The 15812-nt window shown below is 47.8% G+C and overlaps 1 long non-coding RNA gene across 1 annotated transcript; it reads left to right on the forward strand.

Annotated features, from left to right (window-relative positions):
- Positions 1 to 1974: 1974 nt before the first annotated feature.
- Positions 1975 to 14953, forward strand: LOC109368539. The gene is made up of 2 exons (XR_002116677.2): positions 1975 to 4024; positions 13322 to 14953. It is a non-coding gene; the product is annotated as an uncharacterized LOC109368539 (long non-coding RNA).
- The last annotated feature ends 859 nt before the right edge of the window (positions 14954 to 15812 follow it).

Consider the following 15812-nt stretch of genomic DNA (forward strand, 5'->3'; position numbering starts at 1 on the left):
GTGCACCCTTTGTGCAATAAGTTCATGGTTCATTCCCATTAGATATAACCAACCAAATAAAGTCAGGTTTTGGTTGTTCTGGATGTAACATGTGCTGATCAAACCAATATCATGGAATGGAATATCATAAATTTGTGAAATTGTTGGAGTTGGAAAGTTCTGGTGGGGAGAAAACCTAGTTCCAGCCCCTCCTGCAGATTGATGCTGTGGGAAGGGGTCCCACAAGCAGAGCCAGGCTTTGTCCCAGCCTTCAGGAAACAGCTGGATGTGGCCATGCCTCCGGGCAATGATTTTTTAGCAGTGAAACAGCCAAACGAGAGCACACCCTGCCCAGCAGGTTGGGCAGGTACGGAGCCGAGCCGGCTGCCCCAAAAACCCAGACAGCATCATCGGCAAATGGAACCCTTCCCGTTGGAGCAGGCAGGGAGATCAGACAGCAGAAGAGCCCGCAGGGGCTTGTTTGATTCCGTTCGTTTGTTTTGCAAATTGCGAGGTTGGGTTGGGGTTACTAAATTTTTTTTTTTTTTCTTTTCCTAAAAGTAAGAAAAAAAAAAAAGGAAGCAACCCAACATTTCTGTTGGCGGATCCAACGCCGCCGTGTTTTGCGTGGTTTTTTCTTTTTCCTGTTGTCTTTGTTACTTTGGGAATGTTACAGATTTATTTGCTAATCAGTGTTAATGAACAGTTTAAGACTTTCAGACTTGCCCCTTTCTGTGTATTTATATAGATGGAAAAGAAATATGTTATATTTTGTATCTTTGTGCCCATGGCGTCATCGCGCGTGTAAAGATGACTTTGGTCGCACCGTGTCCACGTGTGAATGTGACTCTGCTTTCGTCTTCCCCTTTGTACAGACGTCTGATTCTCCGCAGTTCATTGTATGGCTTTATAAAGTGGTAAAAACAAAAAATCAGTTACATAAAATATACTGTTGCTTGGAATGCCAGCTTGGTGTCCGGGTCGCTGGGAATGTATCTCACATTCTAAGGGAGCACGGGAATAAATGCTCTATTCTTTTTGCACTGGGGGGGGAGGAAGCCCAACACCCCACCACGGGGGGTGCTGTGTTTTCTGCAGCTGTGCCCCTCCAATCCTCAAAGTTGGGCTGGGGGAGGTGTAACTACAGTGCTGCTCACCAGATGTGGGTTAACTGGGGAATGTTGGGGCTGCTGTGTGGCTCTGGCTCTGTTCTGGCCTTTGTTTGACAAAGGGGGTCCCTCTTTGCTGGGGGTCCCTTTGACAGTGGGGGCTCATTGCATCCTGTTATCCCTGGCACCGAGGGGGGTGAAGAATAATGTTTCCTCCAACCCAATGTCGCCATTAGGGCTGAGCTCTGCACTCCTCAAATTCCATTCACTGCCCCTTGAGGGACAGTCCTGCTCCCCCATTCCTGCCAAAACAAAGCAACCCCCTGTCCCCAAGTTGCATCCCTGCCTTTTCCCGGGCTCACAGAGTGATTCCCAGCATCAATCAGAGCCCCCCAGCTCTCTGCTCTGCTCCTTCCCTTCCTTGCTGAGTTGGTGGCCAAGCCCCAGCCCCCGGGATGGATTGAGTTTAATTAGACAAGAAATATCAGCCAGAGCAGCAGCAGTTTCTCTGGCGCCAGCACTGCTGCGGCTCACAGGCTCTGAGCTTCTCCTGGGAGCCAGCAGCACTAAAAATACCTCCTGCCTTCCTCCGAAATAGCTGTGGGGCGAGGAGCGGATGGAGGGGGCTGCTCAGAGGACCCCGTGCTGAGGGGCCAGTGCAGAGGTGGAGGGGTAAAACAAGTATAGGGAAGAAAGAGGATGGTTATGGGCACCCCAAAACCAGCAGCAGGGATGCAGGTGGATGTGGTGTGCACTGAGGGACGAGAGTGGCTTGCTGTGAGCCAGCAAACGCCATGCCTTCCTGCTCCCTCTCTTTTTTTTTTTTTCTTTTTTTTCTGCAGTTAATTCCCCCTATTTTCCTTTCCAAAATTCCTCGGGAGCTTCTGGTTTGTGTTTTTCCTCAACATGTTCTTATCTGCCGCCTGCGCTCTCTCGCTGGGCTGCACAGTGCTGGTGTTTCGGGGCTCCTTCTCTGCAGGCTGCCGCTGTCCCCAGGCCAGGCTGGTGACCCTGGTGTCACCATCACCAGGTGCCACCAGATCCACACCAGGAGCCTCTATTACCTCCCCATTGCCCACCAGGCCCCTTCCTTCGGGTTCCTAAACTGAGATGTTTTTTCCCCTTATCTTAGCACCTGCTCAGCTGTCTTGGGGCCACCCAGGAGAGTTTCTTGGGGGGGTTCTTACCCCTCTGCCGCCTACCTGAGAAGGCAGAGATGAGCACACTGGGGTAAAACCAGGTGCTGCTGGTGGGGAGGAGGGCACTTTCCTCTTCTTTCTCATTTACCCTCTCCCAGACTTGCTCACAGTGCTGGGACCCCTCAGTGGTGTTCCTATGGGGACAGAAGAGGTGACCCAGCCCAGCCTTTCATGGGCATCAATTATGGGCCAAGAGCCAGCTGGCATCTCCAGAGCGGAATGGGTGCAAAGTATCCTACATAGGCAACACATACAGCACCAAAGTTCATCCATGTGGTCAATGCCAAGCCAAAGTGGACAAAGCCCTGCCCCTGGAGACACTCAAGGTTGGGCTGGAAGGGCACCGAGCACCTGATTGAGCTGTAGGTGTAGGTGTTCCCCCACTGCAGGGGGGTTGCTTTAAGAGCCCCTTCCAACCCAAGTGATTCTATGGCTCTATGATTCTAAGCCTGTTATAGAGTTGCTGGTGAGAAAAAAACCATCACTGAAACGGCTCTAGGGGTATCATCATCATCTTGGGGAGGTGTCACTGCTTGGAGGTGGGCACAGACATGGTCTGTGGTGCAGCAGTTACCCATTCTTCATGGCCACGGTGGACAGAAAATGGCAACGAAAAGAATCAGGGTTAAATACTAAAGAAAGAGGGATCGTATGGCATTCTGCGATCGTTCACCTGGAGAGGGAGTAGAGCTGGAACCCTGGGGGAGGAAAAAGAAAAGAGGGGCTGCGCCGGGTGGGAGGTCCCTGGGAGCCGGGCGTGGGCATAGGGCCGCGCTGTCCTCTGCCTTGTGAGGTTCGGGCTCCATCTACAGGGAGGTGCCTCCAAGAGGCGGATGGAGCCCTTGGGCTGACGCATGCCCAAAACGGGCCTGGCAGGGGCTATGTCTTCTTGCCTGCTCGCGACTTCTGCAGCTTTTCTCCTGCTGTCCTCCTCTGAACTGTGCTCCCGTTGTGCACTGGTGGGAAGAGCTCGGGTGCAGATAGATCTGTATGTTGCTGAATCAAGGGGCCCGGAGTATGCAAGACCGAGGTGCAACTTGGAGCTGGTTGCAGGGTGCTCCAGCCTCTGCCAAAGCTCACCCGTGGGCAAGGTGCCCCCGCCAAACAGCCTCAGCTCCTACGGGACCGATGCTCCCAGCGGAGGACTGTGGTTATTGCAAACATGAAGTCCTGAAGCCTAGAGGATCCCCCAGGGGATGCAGCCTGTGTCAGGTGGTCGAAGTAATATCGGATCAAAGTCTCATCAAGGCAGCCTAATTCACATGCTCAGGTGTGATAAAGCCGCATGGCACCTCTATTCTCTCTAGTTAGAAGAGGCTTATCCATATCCTCACCCTTCCACCTGCCAGCAATTGTAGGTGGGCGTGAAGCGGTTACAAGTCCCGCCTGGTTCACTTAGCTTTAAGAAAGCAGTATTTAGTACAGGTATAGGAAGCCCCTTGTTCACAGTCCCTCTGCCCTAGCCTAGGATAAGGAAAGCTTTTAATGCTTCCTCTGTGCCTTTATTTCCTACCTCATTCATGCTCTGCCTCCTGTCTGTATTGAGCTGCAGTGCTGATGGCCCCAGCTGGAGCATCAATGTGTCTTTGTGATGGGATAACCAAGAGGGACTAAACTCTTCCTCATTGCAGCCCCCTGCTCCTAGGGAGATGTGCACCCTCCTGGTTCTCACCATGCCTTTCCACCGTTCCATTACTCTGATGGCAGCTGGATCCAGCAGAAGATTCTCAGCTGATGGTAAGTAAAATAGTGTTCATCTCTGAAACTGGGCTCATCCTTCTGGATATGGGACTCCCTCCTTCCATATTTCTGCCAGTTAGGCTGAAGAGACAGAGGGGTACATCTGTCTTGATGATACTGGGACAGCTGTGTGACTGTGGTGGCAGTTTTCTGTTCCTGGTGGTTGAGGTTCTCCTCTGAGTTTTCCTCCAAGTCAGGGAGTTTGTAGTTTAGTATGGAGCCTGTAACAGTACCAGACAGCCTAGATAGTCCCTGGAAAGGGATGTGCGAAGCACGCACAGGTATGCTTGCATGCATCTATGCTCAGTAGCAGAAATGCCACTCTGGTCTCTTTTTTCCTATCTCTGTTAAGTCTGTGTTCCAGCTCTACCCACTCTTTATTCCCCCCTTCATTCTGTAAGAAAGAAAAACAGAAGGAGAGGAATGCAATATTTGCAAGCTCATTGTTTCCAGCCTCCATCAACTGGATATAACAAGCCACCAGCAAGCAGCTTCTCGTGACTGTGCACAGAGCCCTTGCCAGAAGAACAGGGCTGTAATGAAAGCCATATGCAGGAAGGAGCAGGAATTCAGCAGTGCCCTCAGCAGAGCTCTGCTGGGATGTGCTGCAGCCACTTGGGAGAGCCATGGAGAAGGGCGATTTGTGACTGAATATCCTGCCAACACTGAGGCAATCTGGAAGGGCTTTGGCTTATGTGGGCTCCCTCTCTGGGCTGAGATTTTGCAAGTGCAGTGGGATGGCAGGGCAAAAACAAGGAGGAAAAGCTCCAGTGTGGTGGGAACAAATGGTTGCAGTGACTCAAGGTATGGTGTTTGTAGTTTTTTTCCTATATGAGACAGCTTGGATTGATCTACTTGACATACTGGCACCACCTTTGGACTTGGTCTGGTCCCTCTAGGATTTTATTGTAGGATTTGGATTACCTTCATGAATTGTATGCATAGAATGGCTTACAAAGTGCCACAGATTTGCCTGACTCTGGCTCATCATGAATGTTCAAATCCTACGGCCGTGATCACCCCACCTGAAATCTCTCCTTCAAATGATAGAGTCAGGTTGATTCCTTCCAGCTTTGCTTTGTGCTCCTCGTTTCCCTTGTACTCACTTGGGGGAGGTAAAAAGGAGGTCTGTGCCCACGGTTTGGCCAACGCTATCTCTTAAAGACCTTTACAAGCATACCCACAGCTCTTATTTGTAGCATCTTGGGAACCTCGCTCCTTAGCGATGGTGCTCAGGGCCCTCCCTTGGGAGGAGTTGGGAGAGGCTGTTGGTGGGGGTAGCGATCCCCTGGGAGCACTGAAAAGATTTGTTGGACGTTCCTGGGATGTCTGGAGCAAACAAGATGACATTTTGGCACTGTGTCCCTTGGTAAGATGTGAGGAGGAGAAGAAACTTATGCCAAGATCCTATTTTGAAGCAGCCCCCTTGAGACCTTTGATACAGATAGTATCCCTAGGGATAGGGTTTCATGCTTCTTTATAGTTCACGCTCCCATGGGAGAGAAATCCCAGCCTTGCTCAGGCAGGCTGCTGTCTGCCTCAGCTGCTGGGCTGCAGGCAATGGCTGTCCTTCATCCCTAAGGGTCCTGGCCTCAGCTATCCTATGTGCTCCCACAAGGAGAAAGTGCTAGATGATCTTTGTAGTCTTTTCTAATCTATCATTGATTCAGTGACTGTGAGCTTCCACTGGGCTCTGGTACGTGTTCTTCTTCACACTGCTGGGATATGTGGAGCTTTTCCCAAATGACCATGTAGAGCAAGGAGCATGAACCAAGGACACTCATCACCAGGTCTCCAAGCTCAGCAACCTGTTGTCCCATCTCTGCTCTCTCCTTCATTTGGACCAAGTGCCATCTCAGAGCCATCGGTCTCCATGAGCTGGAGATGCCGAAGGATTTGGTAATGCAAGATCCCAAGGCAACACAAAAGATCTGAGCTCTTGGAGCAGCTTCCCTCCTGTAATGCTGTCCTTCCCATTTCTCCCTCCCTCCCTCCCCCCTCTTTTAATCTCTAGATGATCAGAGATCTCCCCATCACATTTCATAGAATCATTAAGGTTGGAGAAGACCCCTAAGATCATCCAGTCCAACAGTCAGTCCATCACCACCATGCCCACTAACCACGTCCCTCAGTTCCACAAACGTCTCCAGCTGTGTGGGACCTTTCATTACTCAGGGAAGAAAACTCTGCACGTGTAAGATGCTCAGCTCCAGACCTGGTCCTCCTCCCAGCCTAGATGCTCTTTGCACTGTAGGCTCATACCACTAGAGGTCGGCCGGTCCCCACCGATGGGGCCGCTGGAAGGAGGAGGAAGAGGCAGCAGGCCAAAAGGATTTGGCTGATGGAGCCGTGTGTGTGGATATGACAGATACTTCCTCTCCTATTGACGTTTCTCCCGGCCTTAGGCCAGCTTTCCAGGCTTGGTGCTGCTCCTCATATAGATCGATGTATTTGACACGCAAGAAGAAAGGCAGGTTTTTAAGGGCACGGGAGTGCTGGGACAGCTGGAGTGCCAGCTTTCCTGGAAAATAATGAGAGAAAAAAGAAAGATTCGTGCAGTCAGCCAGTGCACACAGAGCTCTGGCAGCTCTGTCATTGGAAAGGTGAAGAGTTATCCTCAGCCTTATGGAGAAGGGCTCGGTGCTGGTTGAACTCTGCATGTTGCTCAGTGATCCACAGGAACTGGTGACTTCTTGTCGTGTCCTCAGGACCTTCTGCTGAGTGTAAAACCTGTAAGGGCTGAGTCCCACCCGCTGTCAGTGCAATTAGCACTAGAAGGGTGGCCAGGGAGGTTAATGAAGATCCAGCTCCTGCTTTGCTTGTTTCTGTCCATCTACAGAGAAGGGGAAGAGGTTGGGTTAGCATAGCTTGCAGTTCTGCTGAGTGCTCTGTACTGGTGGTGAGGGCATGGGAGATGGCACGTTGCAATTAAACAGCAGGTATTAGTCCAGCAAAATTGTGAACAGAAGGTGACAAGTTAATTGTAAGCACTGTATTAATGGGATAAGGACAAGACCTTTGGTACACCAGATGCTGTCTCCAACGCCACACAGCCCTCCTGTCTGGTTGTCGTGTGCCCTTCTTGTAGGTGCTGTATTCCCATGCCAGGTCAGACAGGCCCAATGCTTTATAAAACCCTAAGATTAAATTGTGTTGAGGCTACAGCACAGGTGACGTATTGGTCCAGGACCCAGCCACTTTCCACCGTGGCTGGAGATGGGCTACAGGCCACACCATAGGCAACCCAAACACCACACCAGTCTTCCTCTGTGGTTTTTTAAGTTCTAGGATCCTCTCCCCCCATCTGGAACTTGACCCCCAGATGTCTGCCTACAGTTGGATTCAGCTGAGAGAAGTCTGGCTTTACTTTTATTTCTTTATGGGATGCTTGTGTGCTTGCGCATCTGAGCTTCTATCTATTACTGTCTTTGGTTTCTCAGCTGCCATGCAGGATGCTGCACGCTTGCACTGTCCACAAACTATGCTTCAATGAAAAGCCCACAGAATGACTTTCACCTGATTCTCTGGTCTCAGGGAGTTATTGGAAGGTAGTGTACTTTCTTCATTTACCTGTCCAAGCTTTAGGTCACTGTGAGAGCGAATCGCTCAGAGGATGTGTCTCAGTCCCCTGGGCAGCAGCCAGCCCTGATTCCATCCAGATGCTCTCCAAATGGCTTTCAGCTGTCTCTCCTTGATGAGAACAGCTTGGTACCTAACACCCAGCTCAGTGCGTGGCTCAGACAGGCTGCTCCCTGCCAGGGCTTCCAAGAACTCTGCGATCCAGCGGCTTTCTCCGGTCGCCAGGCGTTAGGCCCTGCCAAATCTTCTCTGAGGAGACGGTGATGACAGAGTTCGCTTTACGGAAGGGGAGAAGCAAGCCTACCTCCAAGCACAGAAACTCAGCCAGCTGTGGACAAGTGGGTGAATGGAGCTACAAAGCCCTGGAAAATCAGAGCTCTGTGCTGCGTGCGGCCATTCCAGTGATGGAGGGAACTCACTGGATGGAAGTCAGCCTTCTGCTGCTCCTAACTTCAAAAAGGGCCGAGCTGTAGCCGGTTTGAACTCAATATCTCAGTTCTTCCATTTGTTACCTAGAAGAGGCCAATTTTTATAATTTTTGGAAACTCATTTCATGTAATCATAACCCTACGGTACAAGAAAAAAATACTTTATATAAATACCGACGTGTTTTGTGACACAAAAACCAGATACAGTATATGGAAAATATAACCTCCTTCCCTCTGGAAATGGCTTGGGATTATCTACTTCTTGTTCTTGTAACTCCTTCTCTGCATGTCTTTGCTTCAAGGGTGATTTACTGCAAATATTTCTGTGTTCCTTTTGCCATATTGATTCATAAGAAATCCTTTCACAATGAAATCATTTTTTCCATGAAAAACAACAACAACAAAAAAAGTCAGATACAAGATGAAGAATATTATTGTAACAGGAAAATGGTTAGGACAAAGAAAGCTTATAATTTTGTAAACAGAGGTTGGGAGGAGGCTTTTGGGATTGAGTTTCTGGGCAGCGAGTCAGAGGGCTTTTCTTTTCTTATTTTGAAGACTCTATTGGCAATGTCTACAACACAGAAATGAATAAATATAAACAAATTTCCCTTGCAACGCAGCTCTGATAGCTCAATTAGCAGAATGGATAATGTGATGAAGGATGTGCCCAAGAGCGATGATGGTCTGGGAGAACTGTTTTAAAGGTCTTGATATCCCTGACACTTTGCCAGAGAGGATTTAGCTCGATACTGTCTTATGCTGCTGAATACTTAAGTGACCAAAGCCAGGTGATTTCATGCCACAAATGTGATGGGGTCACTCATTCTGAAGGGCAAAGAAATGATGAGGAGAGCACTTTCCAACTAAAATGAAAGTTTGAGAGTTAAAATTTTTTTTCTTTTTTTTCTTTTTTTTTTTTTCCATTGGAAGATAAGGCAACAATCTCCCCTCCCATTAGTCACAGTGAGTAACTGGGTGAAGTGGCTGATGGTGGTGGAAAGGAATGACATTTGGCTAAGAAAAGTAGTTCATGGTATTTGCAAACACTTAGCAAAGCAGGTGATTACTGTTGTTTTGCTTGCTGAAACCATTCTTCTCTTTTGGACAGCCTAACATCTTTTAGTGGAACAATCAGAAAAATGTGCAGGAAATTGTGAAATTTTTTCAGCTATTTTTGTCCAGTTTTACCATTGCCAGTGATGACCAATTTGGTTTCTAAACATTGCCACTCTGCTGGGATAGCTTATAGGGAAGGCATGCGTGGAACGGCTTCTCCCAAAGGAACTGTTTTTAGTTGCCTGTGAATCCTCAGCTTCAGCGTGTTTTGGCACCAGGGAACATGGAGAGAGAGAAACTAGCAAGCAGTTTCTGGGCAGCTCCATGCAGCTCACCTGGAACTGATTTTAAAGGGACTCATAGTCATCTGATGTAAATCAATGCAGCTCCATCTTTGCTCTGTTGAGTTACTTTCCCAAAGTCTTATATCTGGGCAGGAAAAAGGTCTGCATGTCACGCCTACTGCCCTGCATGTGCCTCCTGAGGCTGTGTGCTCTAGAGCTGTTGCAGATACTCATGAGCTCTGATTCTTTCTTTCAGGTTTCTACCCCAGTGAGGAAGGCAGGTATTTGGCTGGGAGATTTTATGTGTGCACAGAAAAAAACCTGCTTGGGTAGGACCAGGGAAATGCCTTTCTCGGGCACGAGCCACTTCTAGGTTCGATGCCAGTGACACTTTTGGAGCTGCTGATCTGGAGCTCCAGCTTTTAAGCTCTGGCTTTGGTTTCACAGTTTTTGTGAGGTGCTTTGGAAAAGCCTCAAACCTTCTCATCCAGGTCCACCACCTCCTTTCCCAGCTGTGAAAATAACCCAGGGTGGGACAGAGAGCTACACCCTCTCCCCTTCCCGTGGATCTCAGCAGATGTTGTGATGGATGGTGGAAACCAATCCTGTGGAGGTGTCAACGGAATTTGGCTGCAGAAGGAGCTTGGTTTATTCTGCCTTTCATTGGGCTGTGATTGCTGCCTGACAACTGGCAAAAGCAGCTCATTCCATTCAACCAACAGTGAAACTCTAGATCTTTCTCTATGCTCTTCCTGGAGGTCTTTTCAACTGTCTGTCCTCTGGCTGGCCAGAAAGTGAAGCTTCAAACAGGTGATGAGGGCTGGCTCCAATTCAGACAGATATGGGGACAATGAGTCTTAATCAGTTTGGCAAGCATGACAAGTCACATTATTCCTTGCCTTTTGCCCTCTTTCCTGCTGATGGTATTTGTTGAGGTCAACTGTTTCTTCTAATTAGCTGCAGGAGGAAATGGCACTTCCATTGTTGATGGCTGTCAGATTCCTGTGCTATCTTCATCCATCCCAAATCACAGCTGGTGCATCTGACTTTGGCTGAAAATACAGCTGCAGTGGGCAATCCGATAGAGAGCAGGGGAAGCTGCATTGGTGAGGTCTTCATGGCTTTCCCCCTCCAGCTCCTTTTCCAGTTGTAGTCCCAGAGAGATGCAACAGAGCAATGAGGCAAAATGCAGAAGATTCTCTCAGTCATCCCAGGCTCCTTCATCTTTCACTTTGAACATCCTTGGAAATGGTGATGTTTTGATCTGTGAGGCCAGGCTGCCTAGCCTGCTTCCCAAAGTTGTAGGCTCTGACTCCAAGTTGATGGTTATCCTTGCCCACTCTCCTGTCATCACTTGTGAATCAACACCCAGGGCTTCTAAGGGAGAGATAAAAATATCATAATACATATAATTGAGCAGCACCATAATATAGGTACAGGGAAATCCTGTGATGCTGCATTTTGAGCCCAGGCTAGTGGTTTGGAAAAGGTTTGTCAGCTTTGGATGACTTTCAGGCTCTGTTCTACTAACAAGATCCCTGCTCATGTCAGAAGATGTCTCTTAGTGGAGCTGACAGGCGACATGAGCTCGTGGTCAGAGCACTTCCTCATAATTGCCTTGACTTTACCCACGACCCCATTCAGGCCTGAACCACCCATGGAACTCCACATTTCCTGAAACATCTCTCCAACCCACTTGCCTCTAGCTCTAAGAAATGGGGCTGCTCAAGTAGGAGTAAAGCCTGGGTTTGCAGGCCATCCTGCAGCAGGACTGCCTCCAGCAGGTGCTGCCTGGCTACCACCTTAATGCTTCCATCCTTGTCCCTGTGATGGCCAAAGCTGCAGCAGTCCCTTTGCCTCTACAAGGTGATCCATGGAATCTGATTTCTGGGGTTTGCAGTGACAGTAGAGACCTTGCTCTTGTCCCACTTGTAGACAGAAGAGGAACATGGAAGGAGAGAAAACCCACGGGGGTGGAGCTCAGATCTCTAGTGGCCCTTGCTTTGGGGCCAGCTGGGGAGCTGGTGGCTGGCTGTGAGGACTTGCTGAACTTTGCTCATCTGAAACAGTTCCCTTCAGTCACTCCCAGCCCCCTAGTTCTGCTGTCCCCATACTTCCCACCCTGCCATGTGCCTGTCTCACTGTCTGCACAGATGTTTTTGGGCATCTGAGTGAGCAGCACGTTCCTGCCTGCAGAATGCAGCCCTGCAGTGGTACTGCAAACAGCTGGTTGGGAAGCACAGAGCCACATTTCAAATGTAGACCCTAATGTAGGGACAGATATGGGGGGTTTGTGCAGGTGATAGGTGGGAACCTTCAAGTCCAGTACATAAAGATTATAATCCAGGATAGCTGTCTCTCCTCATGGGGCTGGAACACTGGCTAATTGAGATCAAAAGCCCTGCTTTTTTCCCCATTGCCTTCAGTTTCCTTCTCCAGATACTTTATGTTTTTACATTCCTTCTTCTTTAGCACAGTTTCTGCCCTTCAGCCTAGCCTAGTGGCCATTGCAGCGTGTGTTGCATCATTAATTATTAGCAAAGATGTTGACATCTGCCACATTTCTTTCTGGATACCTGCATTAATTCAGAATGGATTTTGATTCTAGGCAGAAACTGCTGATCATCTACAAGGAGCCCTGAAAACCTCACATGGAAGGGGGAAGCCCTCACAGGAGGAGACAGGATGAGAGAGAATGGCTTCAAGTTGTGCCAGAGGAGGTTCAGGATGAATATTAGGAAAATCAACTTCTTAGAAAGAGTGGATTTGGCACAGACTGCCCAGTAAAGTAGTGGTGTCACTATCCCTGGAGGTGTTCAATAGATGTGGAGATGTGGTACTGACAGCATTCTTCAGTGGGCAGTATTCGTGGTAGGTGAATGGTTGGATTGGGTGATCTTAGAGATCTTTTCCAACCTTAATGGTTCTATGATTCTGAACACTGAGATGTGTTCTCAATGCCTATCAAAGTCTTAGAACACTGCATTAATAAAGTGGCTCAGCTGATGTTGGGTGAATTTCTCCATGCTCTCCAAGAGATTTTCATGAATTGTGATTTCTTGCTTGGACTCTTCATCTGATTGTGTGGCCAAGGCATGCAAAATCATGGAAAACCACATTTCTATCACTTTTTTAGGCATCGTTGGAAATTGTAAAGTAAGGAAAGATCATGAGATGTATATGGATAGGTGAAGATAGCGAGGCCATGGGTAAAAGAAAACTTCTCAGGGCTTAGTATGGTGTAAATGAGAACTATAAGTCAAGAAATGATAGAAAGAGCAGTGTCAAAGGAGAGACAGAGAGATGGGTGCAAAGAACTGTGGGTGGAGGAGAGAGGTGGGGAAGAGCAACAGAGCAGGAGGTAGATGGCTGGTAGAAGTGGTGGGATGGAGAGATGTGAGGGCACCAATTGTTTTTGAGGTAGAAGTAGGTGGCATATGCAGTCCTCTTTTGCAGCTAATATGGGAAAATGGCAGCAAATGGGTTGGGAAACCTTCAGTCTCCTCTTGAGATAATAATGGTAATTTGTTAGAAAAATGTCACTTCTTTGCTTTCAAAACCCATCCCATCTCCACGTAGGATAGGGTGGAACACGCTGACACCCAGCTGCAGAGAAAGACATCTTAGCCAAGGAGTACCTGGGAAGCTGGCAAAGTTGTGGCTGGGAAATATCTCCCAGGAGCAGATGCCTTTAAAGGAAAATAAAGAAATAAAACAACCCATATCCTACATGCTAGAGAAGGAAAGCAGAGAAGTCCCTTCAGCTATTGAAACTGCCTTGTCAGCATCCATGAGTGGTTGGCTGGCTTGCTGGCTCTGACAAAAATTGATTGGGACCATGTGGCAGTCAACATAGGAGAGGGTGGGAGGGTGCCAAGTTTTCCTACGTATGTGTGTGTGTGTATATATGTGAGTGTGTATTTATTATCCCATCTCTTCTGCAGTTCCCTGTGTGACTGGTGCCAGCAAGCTGTGGAGATGTGGCCTTTCCCTGGAATGAGGAATGCGTCAAGGAAAGTGCGGTTGCATATACTTATGAACATATGGAGGCCCTGGAGTCACGCCACATGGTTTGCCACTAATTGAAATGGGCTGGCTAACTTCTGATTGTGGCCACCAGGAGCAACCCTAGGGGAGGGCACTGCATGGAATGGGTGCAGTCTTTCTTTCAAAGCATGACTCCTCATATCCTGATGTATTGTGAACGGATGGCATAAGCTGGGTCTAGGTTGAGGGGTTCCTTCTACGTTTGGAGTGCTTGTCTCTTCCTCCAGGCACCTTGCCTGTGGATTCCCTTAGCATCTCTTTAACTCTTCACTCCTTGAAGGACTTAGCCTGTTCTTAAGAAACAACTGTGGGAAAGCACCGAGGGGAGGATCCTCAGAACCTCTGTGATTTTGCCAGATACCCTACTGCAAACCTGTAGAGCTCTACTGGATTCCTCAGGCCATCTGCACGTGTCCAGGTTCGAGGCATCTCCAGACCCATGTCCGTAGAAAAAAGAGACAATGAGATAAAACTGAGACAAGATCTGAGTTACTTGTGCAGTGAGGATGTAATGTGTAAGGAACAAAGAAAGACTGTGTTTTTCTAGAAGGAAAATCCACAGGAACAGAGGAATTTACACAGGGAATTTCTAGAAACAAAATGGGATGCCACTGTTATAAGGGAAACTAGGCTTTTAAAGTAAGGGTTCTGAAAAAAAAGTCGCAAACCCTAACATCTAGAATGTGCTGCTCTTGTATCATCAATTGCTCAGAAACAAAAGGCTTCCCATGTGGTTAATTGTTTGGGTGTAAAGGGAAACAACGTGATTGTCTATCTTATTTATGGCTCGTGTAACAAGCAGGAGTTTTTTCCTTGAGTTGTTCTAGGAATTTGCTTATTGAAAAAGAATAACATCTGATTTTGATGTATGACATTGTTAAAATATTTTAGCGTAGGCTCAAAGTGTACGTAGGCTGACCCATTCATCATCAGGCACTCAAGATGTGCCCAAACTATTTCAGGGTACGTCAATAGTGATGGTGTGAAGATGTACTTTGCAGTTATTTAACTCCATCTTCCTTGGGCTGTTGAGTCTTGGGTAGAGCTCTAACTTTCCACTTACAGCTATCAGCATCTGAAGTCAAATTTCACAGTGCCTTTGAATGGAGAAGAACATATAAACATCACTACAAATATGTATACTGGGAAGCAGCTGAAAATTCCAACGTGCCTACAACCATCCTTATTTAATCTTTATGTCCCACTGATCTAAGAGACGAGAGACAGCAGCTGGACAATGGGGTAAAAGAGAAGGGGGAGGTGACAAAGATTGGGAGGCCAATAAAAATAATGGGACGTGCAACTCCCAGCTGGCAGGGGACAGTAACCACAGCTTGCCAATACACGTTAGACTTAATAACCCACAGCACACATTTCCAGTATTTCCTTGATCTTAAAAACATTGGATGATATAAAACAAAACAAAAAAAGCCAATAACCTCTATTCCTCTTTCTTGTCACACACATTTGTGCCAGGTCCGTAAGGAGGTCGGGGAAGGAAAAGGCTTGTTGCACTTGGCATAGCTGCATGAGGAAACCCTGGATAAAGTAGCAGAGGTGGCATTCCAGGCATTAACATGTGAGGAGGATTGAATGTGTGATGGGAAGCAGCAGGTGGGATCAGCAATTGATTCCTCTGCTGTATATGACCACGCGCTGACTGGTGGATTGTGCTTGTGTTAGGATGGCACAGTGGTTCTGTGAATGATGGCCTGAAACATCTAGTCTGAGATGCTTTCCAACCTTATTTAGTTTGCTTTTCTTTAAACACTGCTTTATGTTCCAAAGGAAATTGCACTACATCTATAAGTACATGTTTTTTAGGCATATGGATTCCTTTACACTGGAGCTTGTGGGATGAAAAGCAAACAAAAGCAAAAATGAGATGAGTGTGCCCAAATCTGCATCGTTCTTTTGGAGTTTGAGAATTATACGGGTTTTTCCTCTACAACTTTCTGCACCCTATTGAGGGTCTCCATAAACCTTACCTGCTAATGACCTCATATCATAAGCACATGTCATGTCATAAGCACAGGTCGGATGAGAGGGAATGGCGTCGAGTTGTGCCAGGGGAGATTCAGGTTGGATATTAGGGAAAATTTTTTCTCAGAAAGAGCAGTGAGGTGTTTGAACAGGCTGCCGAGGGAGGTGGTGGAGTCACCATCCCTGGAGGTGTTCAAGAACTGTGGAGATGTGGTCCCAGTCTGGAATGGTCACAGGCATGGGTAGATTGTTGGACTGGATGATCTTATTAGTCTTAACAACCTTAATGACTCTATGATTCTGTGTGCTGCATTGTAACATCTTTTGGGAAATCTTGATCCATTCCTGTCCCAGCCTGAACAGATGATACACTGAAGGATAAAGGGATTAGAAGGGCTTCTCTTT

Source organism: Meleagris gallopavo, chromosome 7, assembly GCF_000146605.3.
Source record: "Meleagris gallopavo isolate NT-WF06-2002-E0010 breed Aviagen turkey brand Nicholas breeding stock chromosome 7, Turkey_5.1, whole genome shotgun sequence".
Lineage (NCBI taxonomy): Eukaryota > Metazoa > Chordata > Aves > Galliformes > Phasianidae > Meleagris > Meleagris gallopavo.